This window comes from Macaca thibetana, chromosome 9 (genome assembly GCF_024542745.1).
Source record: "Macaca thibetana thibetana isolate TM-01 chromosome 9, ASM2454274v1, whole genome shotgun sequence".
NCBI classification, from domain to species: Eukaryota; Metazoa; Chordata; class Mammalia; order Primates; family Cercopithecidae; genus Macaca; species Macaca thibetana.
The window spans coordinates 75,744,788-75,758,408 of NC_065586.1; the positions used below are offsets into that span (position 1 = coordinate 75,744,788).

Consider the following 13,621-nt stretch of genomic DNA (forward strand, 5'->3'; position numbering starts at 1 on the left):
GTTATTTGTATTTATTCATAGCTATTGTGAATTGAATTGTTTTCTTGATTTCCTTTTCAGGTAGGTCATTATTAGCATCTAGAAATGCTATTGATTTTTGCATGTTTACTTTCTATGCTACAACTTTACTGAATTTGTTTATTAGTTTTAACAGTATTTTTGATGAAGTCTTTAGGGCTTTCTATATATAAGGTCATGCCACTTCTACAAACAGGAACCAATTTGACTTCCTCCTTTCCAGTTTGGATGCCTTTTATTTCTTTCTGTTGTCTAATTGCCCTGGCTAAGACTTCCAGGACTTTGTTCAACAGAGTGGTGAAAGAGGGGATCGTTGTCTTGTTTCTTGTTCGCTATGATGTTAGCTGTGGATTTGTCATAAATGGCCTTTATTGTGTTGAGATACATACTATCTGTAAGTACTTTTTGAGAGTTATATCATAAAGGTATGCTGACTTTTGTCAAGTGCTTTTTCTGTATCGACTGAAATGATCATATGGTTTTTCTTTCCTTTTGTTAATGTGATATATTATTATAGAATTTATTGATTTGCATATGCTAAGTCATTCTTGCATCTCTGGGATGAATTCCACTTGACCATGGTGAATGGTGTTTTTAGTGTGCTGTTGGATTTGGTTTGCTAGTAGCTTGTTGAGAATTTTTAAATCTATGTTCATTAGATACTGGCCTGTAGTTTTTTTTGCTGTGTTCTTGTCTGGTTTTGGAAACAGGGTAATGCTGGCCTCATAAAATGAGTTTAGAAGTACTCCCTCCTCCTCAATTTTCTGGAACTGTTTGAGGAGAATTGATGTTTGCTCTTTAAATGTTTGGTGGAATTTTGCACTGAAACCATCAGGTCCTGAGCTTTTCTTTGATGGAAGACTTTGTATTGCCGTTTCAATTTCCTCACTTGTTATTGGCCTGTTCAGATTTTATATTTCTTTATAATTTAATCTTGGTCGGTTGTATGTGTCCAGTAAATTATTTATTTCTTCTATGTTCTCAAATTTGTTGGCATGTAGTCATTCATAATAGTCTCTTATGATGTTTGTATTTTTGTGGTATCAGTTGTAATGTTTCTTTTTTAATATCTGATTTTGTATTTTCTTTTCTCTCTCTTTTTTTTTTTTTTTTTTTTGTGATGGAGTCTTGCTCTGTTTCCCGGGCTGGAGTGCAGTGGGGCGATCTCAGCTCACTGCAAGCTCCACCTTCTGGGTTCATGTCATTCTTATACCTCAGCCTCCCGAGTAGCTGGGGCTACAGGTACCGGCCACCATGCCTGGCTAATTTTTTTTTTTGTATTTTTAGTAGAGACAGGGTTTCACCGTGTTAGCCAGGATGGTTTCAATCTCCTGATCTCGTAATCCGCCCGCCTCGGCCTCCCAAAGTGCTGGGATCACCAGTGTGAGCCACTGCGCCCGGCCTGTATTTTCTTTTTTCTCTTAGTCTAGCTAAAGGTTTGTCAATTTTGTTTACTTTTTCAAATAAACAACTCTTTTGTTGATTCTTTTGAATTTTTTAAGTCTCTGTTTCATTTGTTTCTGCTCTGAGCTTTATTATTTCCTTTCTTTTACCAATTTTGGGTTTAGTTTGTTCTTGTTTGTCTAGATTGTTGAGGTGCATTGTTAGGTAATTAGAAATTTTTATTTTGTGAAGTAGGCATTTATTGCTATAAATATTCCTCTAAGAACTGCTTTTGCTGTGTCCTGTAGGTTTTGATATGATATTTTTCCATTCTCTTTTGTCTTAAGAAAATTTTTAATATTACTATTGACCCATTGGTTGTTGAAGAGCATACTTAATTTTAAAGAAAAGTGTAATTAGGGTTCAGAGTTAAGGTCAACTGATCAGATACTTGAGTGCAAATAAAATTCAGTTCTCTTTTTGGCATATTTGATATTTTCCCATTCAGAGACAACCACAGATATTTTGTGTATATGTCTACATGCATATTCCAAAGTTGTATTTTGTAAAAGATAGTATTAATCATGGTCTAATCTCTACAAAATGCTAGGCTGCATCTGAAAATGAGAGCTTGAGCTTTCCAAAGTCTATGATACAGAGTGAATATTACAAGACTATAGATTGAGAAAACTTAATTCTATTCCATGCATTCCCTTATGTTACAGAAATATAGTCAATGTTACATCTCCATGTCTCAAAGCCATCTTATACAAATTAGGATAGTAAAGCCTCCTCCTTTACATGCCTCTTATGCATTACATGCTTATAAAATTTTTTCTATTCCTTTGATAGAATTAAATTCAATTTTCTCACACATGTTACCTAAGGTGTGTAGCCTTTGCATTCTATATGTTTATATTGACATAGCCTTGAAAGGGTGGCAGGTCAATGTGGAATATACCAAGTTTTCTCTCTTACCACAGGCAGTTGTATGATCTTTCTATAAAGGTCTGACAATTGGACTGAATGTGGATGCTGAACTTTGCATCTAAGAGGAATGTCATCTAAAAGAAAGCTGCAAAAGACCATGCAAGGGACATGGTTTGTTTAAGCAAATATTTTTCAGCCAGTTCGTCTCCATTAAGAATGGTGAATTTTATCTGACTCATTGAAGCATGAAATACATCTCACCTCTTCAGCAGGAATAACCATTACTGAAGCACATGAATGTTTTCTTTCCATCTTTGCACTCTGTTTCCTCTTCAGTGGAATATTGATAACACGAAAACACTTCAGGTTTATCTCTGGCTCCTTCCGGTGCTGTGAGATTTAAGTGTGGAATTTCGGGCTCAAATTCTGCATGTGACTTGAACAAATTGTATTAAACTATGTTAAGGAGGAAGAAAGCAAGCTGATGATGAGTTTTAAGCACTTTTGTCAATACAATATACTGTAAGAAAACTTTTAGTATCAGTAAAATGAGAATCAATCAGCATTTTATTCTCTGGTAAGAAAGACAGAAAACAGAACTCCCAGTCCTTATTGGACCCCCTCCACATACCATTTTGTATATAAATCTTAAGTGTTTCTGATTAAATTACTTTGATTTTTATGAAAATAGTTTTTACAAATGGAAATTCTGTGTTATGATTTATGTGACTCCTATAAAAAAGGCTGGATGAAATCCCTTCACTGCTTCTCATAGTTGGAAGTACTTCCTTATAGCTTTTTGAAATTCTGGAAAATGTAGTCCAGAAGTTCTATGTAGTCAACAGCACTTCCTCCTCAGGGGAGTGGGTGTGCTCCTTGTCATCCTGGGATGGTAAAAGTAATAGCTCCCAGATGTGTCCAGCACTGTTCTGCCTGCTTTATGTTTAATTCTCAGAAGAAACCCAAGTAGGAGACGTAAGTGTCTCCTCCATTTCATAGATGATGAAACAGATTGAGGGGATTGAATGGCTTGTCTGAGGTCACACACAAGGTTACGCAGAACATAAGGAATTTGAACCAGGACTTTGATGCTAAAATCTATGCCCTAACCTGGACTCTTCCTTATATAAACTCAAAATAAACACAGAATTTTAATCTTTAAGCTGGCAGTAACTGAGGAATTCTATCTTCTGAGCATGAAAAGAGAAGTAACTTCTTCCAAAATTACCCATGGCACATGAAGTGAAAAGACAGAGGGACATTTTCCCAATCCTTTTCAAGTAGAGGACATGACATGCATCTCAAGTCCCAGAATCTTCCAACCATGCCCCCCCCCACCTTTTTTTTCCTCTCCTATTTTCTAAGAATGGATCCTTGAAGGAAATGGGATTGACTGTGATAGAGAAAGTAGTGAGAAGAGCCAGGCGTGGTGGCTCATGCCTATAATCCCAGCACTTTGGGAGGCTGAGGCTGGTGGATCACTTGAGGTCAGGAGTTCGAGACCAGCCTGGCCAGCATGGTGAAACCCTGTCTCTACTAAAAATACAAAAAGAATTTGCAGAACGTGATGGTGGGTGCCTGTAATCCTAGCTATTTAGGAGGCTGGGGCAGGAGAATCATTCGAACCTGGGAGGTAGAGGTTGCAGTGAGCCAAGATCACACCATTGCACTCCAGCCTGGGCGACAAAGAGTGAGACTCCTTCTCAAACAAACAAACAAATGAATAAACAGAAAGTAGGGAGAATAAGGAAGACAGCATTTTCTCTTTTGGGAGTTAATCTCTTATCACAAGATTTGTCCATAGGAAAAAAAAATAAATTTGATTTTTAAAAGCTTATTAAATTTTTCAAAGTACTTCGCTCTAATTACCCAGATGGGGAGCTGGTAATTGTCCAAACCATCACTTCTGTACATTTCAATATTTTAAAATCAGGATGGATTCAGGAGTTTCAAAAAGATGAATTAGAAAGTCACTATTCTTAAAAAATGCTCTGATAATAAATATCAGGAAAAATTTAAGAGATAAGGTATTAAGAAACTCCTTCTTCCTTTTTTTTATTCTGTAACCGAACTGATCACTTCATTTTTATATGGCTTCTTTCTGTCCCAAGACCATATTTTCCATTCTGTACCCACAGTCTTACATATAGGCTTTTGGAGATTAGTACATTGTCAGAGAAGATAGTAGGGAAGACAGGATCACTTTTCTTAAAGATCATTCTTGTGCTGGTCATTCTCACTTAACCTAGTCAATTTTTCTCACTCTGCTTAAAATAATCAGAAATTACCTTGTTTATTTATTTTCTGATTTATTGTCTTTTTTCCTTGTTAGAGTGCCATGATCATGATAGCAAGAACCTTAGACTCTTGTTCTTTGCCGTGTCTTCAGGATTTAGGGGACCCTCCAGTAACACACTAAACGCTCAAGTTAACTGAGGAAGGGGATATAGAGTATTCCTTTTAGGAACATAATACTTTGATGTATTCTGATCAGTACCCCATAGACAGGCAATTTATTTGTGCAATTGGGACAAAATTAATATCAAATTTAATTAAAATATCACCATTTTACAGCCTTCTAATGAAGTAATGGACCTTGACAAAGATCATCAGCCCTGATGCTATCACAAAGAGACCAACCAGGTAATATAATGTGGTTTTCCTGGTATAATTGGTATAATCATCTATGAAAGATTCTTTTTTATTTTATTTCCAACTTCTGTTTTAAGTTGTGGAGTACATGTGCAGGATGTGCAGGTGTGTTCCATAGGTAAACGTGTGCCATGGTGGTTTGCTGCAGAGATCATCCCATCACCCAGGTATTAAGCCCAGCACCCATTAGCTATTCTTCCTGATCCTTTCTCTCCCCAAACCCCTGCCCTCTGACAGGCCCCAGTATGAGTTGATTCCCCTGTGTGCATGTGTTCTTAGTATGAAATATTCTTGCCAAAAATTTTAACCTGATTCATATAAGCTTTCAAATTAAATCAAATTTAATCAAAGGTTTACAGGAAATACAGGACAGAGGAATGTGTTATACGGCACCATGGCAATCAGCAATATCTAGAATGAGGGATTTCTATAGAACAAACAGCCTTATATCCTTAATAAATAAAATGAAAGTAGAAAAGTAAAGAGAAAAAGAAGCAATATATTGAAGGCAGTTTAGAGATATCACAATCAGCCGAATTATGAACTTTGGTTCCTATCAAAATAAGCCAATGTTTAAAAATAATTTTGAGTATTTAGAGAAATATGAACACTAAGTGGATATTTGATGTTATTGTGGAACTTTTGTTCAAGTTTTTGAAATGGGGAAGGCTGTCCTTGGGAGAGCTCCAAGCTGTAAATGGATTTCAAAGCAATTCAGTAAGTAGTTTCAATTTGGGGTGAATGCAGAAAGTATTTGAATGTTTTGTTACTGTGTAGCATCGCCTTTCATCTCTAGTAATACTTATTAAAGTCTAATTTGTCTGATAATACAGATTTTCCAAACTTCTTGTTGTTAGCTTGGGCATGGAATATATATTTTCATCCTTTATTTTCAACTTTTCTTGTTTTAGACAAATCTATCTCAAACCATATGTATTAGAGTTTTGTTCTTTGTTATCTACTCTTTCATTTTATCTTTTACTTGGATTATTAAGTTGCTTTATATGTCAAATGATTACTGATATGTTGGAATTTAAATATACCACTCTACTGCTTTGTTTAGTTTGTTCTTGTCCTTTATCTTCCTTTTTCCTTTCTTTTGAAATCAGTGTTTTTTCATTCTAGTCTTAGTGATTACACTTTATGTCATAATGTAAATTCTTAGCTTATCAAAGGCTATTATTAATTCATGATTTTACTTTCTTCCCAAATGTTCTAAGGATCTCTGATAATTATAACACAATTTACTTATTTTAGCATTTTTTATAATGTTTACTGAAGGAAAACTATGCTTTTATCAGCCAGAAAGTGTCTTTATTTTACTTTCATTTTTAAAGAATAAAATCACTAAATAGAAGATTCTAATGTGAAAGGTTTTTTTTTTCCTTTTCAGCATGTTAAAAATGTCATATCTTAACTTCTAGCATCCATTGTATCTAATGAGAAGTCAGCTGTATTTTTAGTCATTAAAAAAATCTCTACATAATCTGACTTGTTTTCCATTTGACTGCTTTTAAGATTTTTTTTCTTTATGGTTTTCAGCAATTTGAGTGTGATGTGCTTAAATGCGGTTTTCTTTGTGTTCATTCTGCTTGGAGTTTTCAGAGCTTCTTGAATTCAAGCATTGATATTGTCAATACATTTTGGGACATTTTTGGCAATTAAGTCTTTGAGCATTTTCTTCTGTCTCATTTCTTTTCCTTCTGGAATGCTAATTACAGATATATAAGACCATTTGATACTGTTCTAGAGACCTTGGATGCGTTTTTCAGTTTTTTAAACTCAATTTTCTGTTTGAGTTTCAGTGTTGATAATTCTATTGACTGTATTCAAATTCTATTATCCTTTTTTCTACTGTATCCAATGTGCTAATAAGTACATTTGATGGGTTCTTCATTTTTAATGTATTTTGCTCCTAGTAACTCTTTTTTTTGTCTTTTAAAAGATGATTTTGATATTGCTGCTAAAACCCCAGTATGTTGTACACATATTTATTACACCAATTTTAAAGCCTCAGTCTTATAATTCTAATATCTGTGCTATATTTGAGTTTTTATCTATTGACTTTTGTCTTTTAAACTAGGGTTTACGTTTTCTTACTTCCATGTATATCTCATTTCTTTTGATTTTATGCCAGATTGTAGGCAAAATCAGGAGAGACAGAAGTAAATAATATTTACTTCTAGAATAAGGTGCAATCCTTCTGCCAGGCCACTCACTGGTGTAGGGGCTGAACTAATCCTATCTACAATTCAGCTGGTTCTGGGCTTCGTTACAGTTTTAATTTAGTTGTTTACCACTGTCTTTAAATAGTTTGAAGGTGAGGACAGTGCTTCTCCTTCAGAAAGACTTGGGATCTGAGTACTTGCGAAACTCTGGAAATGTCTTCGTTATACAGTCCAGGTTCCGGCTTGCTGAGCTGTGAACATTTCTTTGCCCTCTATGTTGTCTACCAGTTTCCTGGGTTGTTAGGGAGTAATCCCTCCTCTCCAGTCCTTCTTTCAACTGTCTATGCCTCTGGAGATTTCTCTCTCTCTCCTATACTTCCTTGCCCCCAGCCTTTAGAGTATTCCCGAAGTGCACTTGTAGAAGGCCTGCGATGGCATGGGGTGACTCCCTCTACTTTCTTGCTCTACCCCCAGCTGGTAGCAGCTGCTGCCTTATACTCAGAGAAACCTGCTTCTGTTTGAGCAGAATTTTTTCAGTTTTCCTGCCCTGCACACACTCTGTGGGTTGCCATGCATTTTGAGAGGGCTCAATGTACCTTGAGAGAGCTCTAGCAGTGTTTCTGTTCCACCTCAGCCTTCAGGAGCTACCTCCTCGTACTGGGAGAAGGTCCAGCATGCCTCAGAGGGATCTCTCTTGGCAGTCCTGTCTGGCTCCATTCTTCATCTCTACCCCCGGCACTCAGTGAAGGTCAGTGGGTGAAGACTCATTCCTGGGCTTGGTTGACCTCCTGTTTATTCCAATCGATCACACTAGCACATGAGTGACTATTAAAAATCTGTTAAAAGCTCATCTGGTTTCTTTTGATCCCCATCGAAGGGAGATTCCTCTTCTTTCTGCTGACCCTTTAGGATGATAACAGCTATAGGTCTCTTCTCTCCTAGCCAGGGCTGTCTTTCTGGAACTTATTTTGTTTAGGTTATTTTTATTGTGTGTGAATCTTCAGCAATCTGAAAAGTTTAAAACAACTCTGATTTTTGTAGCTTATCCAGTTTGTTTATATTGTTGAGTAGAAGCGATCGTCTTTTGAAATATTCTACATTCTAAGCAGAAACAAATATTTCCAGGAACTGTAACTCACAAGTATCGACACGCAGAATTTTATTTTTTTTCTGTAGTGCATTGTGATTGAGTTTAAAACTCTTCAGGTCTCTTTCTTTAAATTTTCTTATTGCTGATTTCTAATTTAATTGTATTTTAGTAAGATAATGTGATCGATATGATACTCATTTTCCTTTTATTTATTTTTGATTTTTTCAGCATTTCTTTTTTTATTATCATTATACTTTAAGTTCTGGGGTACATGTGCAGAAAATGCAGTTTTGTTACATAGGTATACACATGCCATGGTGGTTTACTGCACCCATCAACCCATCACCTTCATTAGGTATTTCTCCTAATGCTATCCCTCCTTTTGCCCCTCAACCCCCAACAGGCCCCGGGGTGTGATGTTGCCCTCCCTGTGTCCATATTTTCTCATTGTTCAACTCCCACTTATGAGTGAGAACATGCGGTGTTTGGTTTTCTGTGCTTGTGATAGTTTGCTGAGAATGATAGTTTCCAGCTTCACCCATGTCCCTGCGAAGGACATGAACTCATCCCTTTTTATGGCTGCATAGTATTCCATGGTGTATATGTGCCACATTTTCTTTATCCAGTCTATCACTGATGGACATTTAAGTTGGTTCCAAGTCTTCGCTCTTGTGAATAGTGCTGCAATAAACATATGTGTGCATGTGTCTTTATTGTAGAATGATTTATAATCCTTTGGGTATATACCCAGTAATGGGATTGCTGGGTCAAATACCAAATTGATATTGGGTATTTCTGGTTCTAGATCCTTGAGGAATTGCCACACTGTCTTCCACAATGGTTGAACTAATTTACACTTCCACCAATAGTGTAAAAGCGTTCCTGTTGCTCCACATCCTCTCCAGCATCTGTTGTTTCCTGACTTTTTAATGATGTTAACCATTCTAACTGGCATGAGATGGTATCTCATTGTGGTTTTGATTTGCATTTCTCTAATGACCAGTGATGATGAGCTTTTTTTCATATGTTTATTGGCTCCATAAATGTCTTCTTTTGAGAAGTGTTTGTTCATATACTTTGCCCACTTTTTGATGGGATTGTTTGTTTTTTTCTGGTAAATTTGTTTAAGTTCTTTGTAGATTTTGCATATTAGCTCTTTGTCAGATGGATAGATTGCAAAATTTTTCTTCCATTCTGTCAGTTGCCTGTTCACTCTGATGACAGTTTCATTTGCTATGTGGAAGCTCTTTATTTTGATTAGATCCCATTTGTCAATTTTGGCTTTTGTTGCCATTGCTTTTGGTGTTTTAGACATGAAGTCTTTGCCCATGCCTGTGTCCTGAATGGTATCACCAATGTTTTCTTCTAGGATTTTTATGATTTTCGGTTTTACGTTTAAGTCTTTAATCCATCTTGAGTTAATTTTTGTATAAAGTGTAAGGAAGAGGTCCAGTTTCAGTTTTCTGCATATGGCTAGCCAGTTTTCCCAGCACCATTTATTAAATGGGGAATCCTTTCCCCATTGCTTGCTTGCATCAGGTTTGTCAAAGATCAGATGGTTATAGATAATATCACACATCATTTTCCTTTTAAAACCATTGAGATTTCTTTTATGACCTTTTACATATTCAGTATGTGTAAGAGTCTCGTGTAGTCTTTCAAACCATATGTATTTTATTTCTGGGGTCCAGTTATTTTTGCCTCTCTTTCTCTTTTACTAATTATCTATTTGTTTATGGGCCAGATTTATTTCTGCATTATAATATTTTATATTAATGACTATTAATTTCTTATTCTGATTTAATGTATTATTTCATAATTTATTCTATTTCAAAGTCTTCGTGATACTTTAATTTTAGGCATTGATTTCATCTGGGGCAAATTTACATTTAAGTTGCTATTTTTGTCAGCTTTGTAGCACTAGCTAAAATAGTACATCTTCCTGAGCTTGGTCAGTCTCATCTTAAGGCAGATTTTGTTGTTGTTATTTTCTCTCTCTTTTTTTTTTTTTTCTCTCTCTCCCTCCTTCTTTCCTTTGTACTCTCTCTGTCTAAGGATCTTGCCTTTTTGCTCACTGGCATCACCAAGCCACCAGCTCGGAAACCAGGCTTTTCTATGACATTTTGTATCCCTGCCCTAGCTGATATTAAAGATATTGCAGATCTACTGAGTGGCTTAATTTATTCTTGCTAACAAAGCTGTGTTGGTCCTATATAGGCCTTTTGTTTTTATTTAAGTTAATTTCTTAAGCAAGTCTTGATTTGAGGCTCCCCTCAGGAGGTGGGAAGACCCCCACTCATGTCCTGGATTTTGGCTCTGAGCTTGACTTTATTCTCCATCTCAGATGTCATTCTTTGCCCTGGTTACTCTGAGAAGGCAAACCATCACCTGCTACTGCCTCACTGCAGATTGTGAGCCCCTTAAATCGTTTTTAGTTCCACCCTGCTCCTACTGTTTCTGAATCAAGCTAAGGCACTCACGTTTTTTACTTTGTATTAATTTTTATTTTCATCACTAATGTTACTGTTATTTCTTTGTTACTCTTGCCTTGGAGGGTCTCACTGTTTCCTTTGGATCTTGGATACTTACCTGATATCTCAATGTCAGTGTGTATGCACTCTTTGTTGAATACCACAGATACACTATGTGGCTCTCTTACTGGGTTCTAAAGCTAATATATTTTTCCTAGTTTTAATAAACTGAAAGGATCTGTTGATACTATAAGATTGGCTTCTCAGATGATGGTAAAATTTTGGCTAGTATCTTAAAAGAGATCAGAACTAACAGTTTTATTTTCATCTGTGTTGAAATTTATGTTGCTGTTTTTTTCTCCCTATTATTCTTTGAACATTGTGCTTTCTAAATGTCTTTTGAAAAGAAATAATGAGACTCTATGTACATGTATAAAGTCTATTCTCTTACACAAATTTATTTATAGAATGAGCTACGTGTGATTTGTTGGCACTAAAAGAGCTAATTCTTCTGAGAAATTGGTTTATTTATTCATTTTTTGAAAATTTCCTTTCTAGGCTTTATTTTTTAGTCTGGGAAAAATAGACAATCTTTGTTTTTGTCCTCATGCAGGTTGGTTCTTTCCTTTTTCTTTCTTTAAAGCTGTGTTAGTAGTTTAGTATTTTCAAGAAGTGTTTTGGTTGCTACTCAGGATAATAATGGCACATCCACGGCTTCAGGAAGAAGTTTCTGTCTTACCTATGATTATCTCAAGGCCTCAGAAGACCTGCCAGGAGAGGATGTACATTCTCTCAGTGTTTCTGTGTCAGTGAGCTCTTTAGGCACAACTCACCGCTGACTAACTCTTCGATCCAGCCCTGTATGCAAACAGAGTGGCTGCCATGGCCATTTCATTTGGTGAAGGCCAAAATGACTGCTGGCAGCTCAAATTTTTTCCCTGTTGGCATGGACAGACTCTCGCTATGCCTCACTTGCAGGGAAACCACATTTAGTTGTGTGCACACTGCAGAGTCCTGGGGAATACTCTTCATATTGATTGCGATGGCACTCCCTATGTTTGTGCATTGACCATTAGTGCTTTCTTGTAAGACTGTTTCCTCTGGAAAATGCTGTTAAATGCAGAATATTCAGGAATATGGGTGTGTGGATTGGTTGGTTAACTATATATTAGATATAAACATGGTTTTGAAGGAATTAGGTATAGAGGGAGTGTGTTGGACTAGGAAATTGAAATAGTCCCAAGGACAGGTGTCTATTCTCATCTAGTAGGGTTAAGAGGGGAAAAACGCAGGGTGCAGTGGGAAGATAGTGTGTACTGAGTGAGGTGCTGAAAAGGGAAGCACCCAGTGGAAATTGGAGGGGTGAGCACTGAAGAGAAACAAACCTCATGGCTAGTTCTGTGAGAGCTTACCTTGATAAGGTTACAATTTTATTTTTATTATTACTATTTTCTTACAGACAGAGTCTTACTCTATCACCCAGGCTGGAGTGTACAGGCAGTCATAGCTCATTGCAGCCATGAATGCCTGGGCTCAAGTGATTTTTTCTGCCTCAGCCTCTCAAGTAGCTGGGTCTACAGCTGTGTGACATCACACCTGTTAAAATATATTTTTTTTTTTTTTTTATTTTTTGGTAGAAGTGAGTTCTATGTTGCCCAGTGATATGGCTTGACTATGTCCCCACCCAAATCTCATCTTGAATTCCCACATGTTGTGGGAGGGACCTGGTGGGAAGTAATTGAATCATGGGGTAGGTCTTTCCTGTGCTGGTCTCATGACAGTGAATAAGTCTCACGAGATCTGATGGTTTTAAAAAGAGGAGCTCCCCTGAACAAGTTCTGTCTTTCTTTGCCTGCTGCCATCCATGTAAGATGTGACTTGCTTCTCCTTGCCTTCTGCCATGATTATGAGGCCTCCCCAGCCATACGGAACTATAAGTCCATTAAACTCTTTTTCTTCCCAGTCTCGGGTATGTCTTTATCAGCAGAATGAAAATGAACTGACACATCCAGGCTAATCTTGAACTCTTGGCCTCAGACAGTCCTCCCACTTCGCCCTTCCAAAGCACTGGGATTACAGGTGTGAGCCACTGTGCCTGATTTTTTTTTTTTTTAACACATCAGGAATTATTGTTATGAATTATTATTACTTGAAATTTTATAATCATGGTGATCATTGAACAACATTTGAATAAGATTTAAAAATCTCAGTTTATTAGTTTTCCATTGCTGCCATAACAAGTTACCACAAATTTATCAGCTTAAATAACAAAAATTTATTAAGTTACAATTCTGTAGGTCAAAAGTTTGCCCTGGGACTCAGTGAGCTCAAATCAAGCCATCAGCTGGGCTACATTCCTTTCTGTAGGCTCTGGGTAGGGTCTGTTTCTTTGCTGTTGACACTTCTTAGAGGTTGCTCATATTCCTTGGCTCTGTTTTTCCCGTTTTTCCATCTTCAAAGCCAGCAGTGTAGCATTTCTCTGACCTTACTTCCAGTGTCATATCGCTGTCCCTTTCTTCTGAGTTCCTGTTCTACTCTTAAGGACTCACCCACATAATCCAGGATTATTTAATGTAACTCACTGGTAATCTTAATTTCCCTTTGCCATGTAACTTAACATTTACAGATTCTGGGTGTTAAGACATTGTCATATTTGGGGAAAGAGGGTCTTATTTTCCTACTACAGTTGGTATGATGGTTTTAGTAATAGATAACATTCACTGAACATTTACCATTTTCACTGTGCTCAGTATTATATAAGATTTATGCACAAAGCAGCCCTAAGAAATAAGTACTCTGATTATTTTTATTTTACTGATGTGGAAATTGTGACACAGAGAGGACTAACTAACTTGTCCAAGGTCACATAGTAACTGGCAGGGACAGTCTTGACATTCATGTTGTGCTAG

The 13,621-nt window shown here is 36.7% G+C and overlaps 1 protein-coding gene and 1 long non-coding RNA gene across 5 annotated transcripts in view; one reads left to right on the plus strand and one right to left on the minus strand.

Moving 5' to 3' along the window:
* Positions 1–4,983, plus strand: part of LOC126962179 (uncharacterized) — a 49,778-nt gene extending 44,795 nt beyond the window's left edge. For both annotated transcript variants that reach the window (XR_007728608.1, XR_007728607.1), the window contains exon 5: positions 4,906–4,983. This is a non-coding gene — a long non-coding RNA (uncharacterized LOC126962179). The remainder of the gene's footprint in view (positions 1–4,905) is intronic.
* Positions 1–13,621, minus strand: part of CISD1 (CDGSH iron sulfur domain 1) — a 1,082,448-nt gene that overhangs the window by 323,492 nt on the left and 745,335 nt on the right. The gene's annotated exons all lie outside the window — the stretch shown is intronic.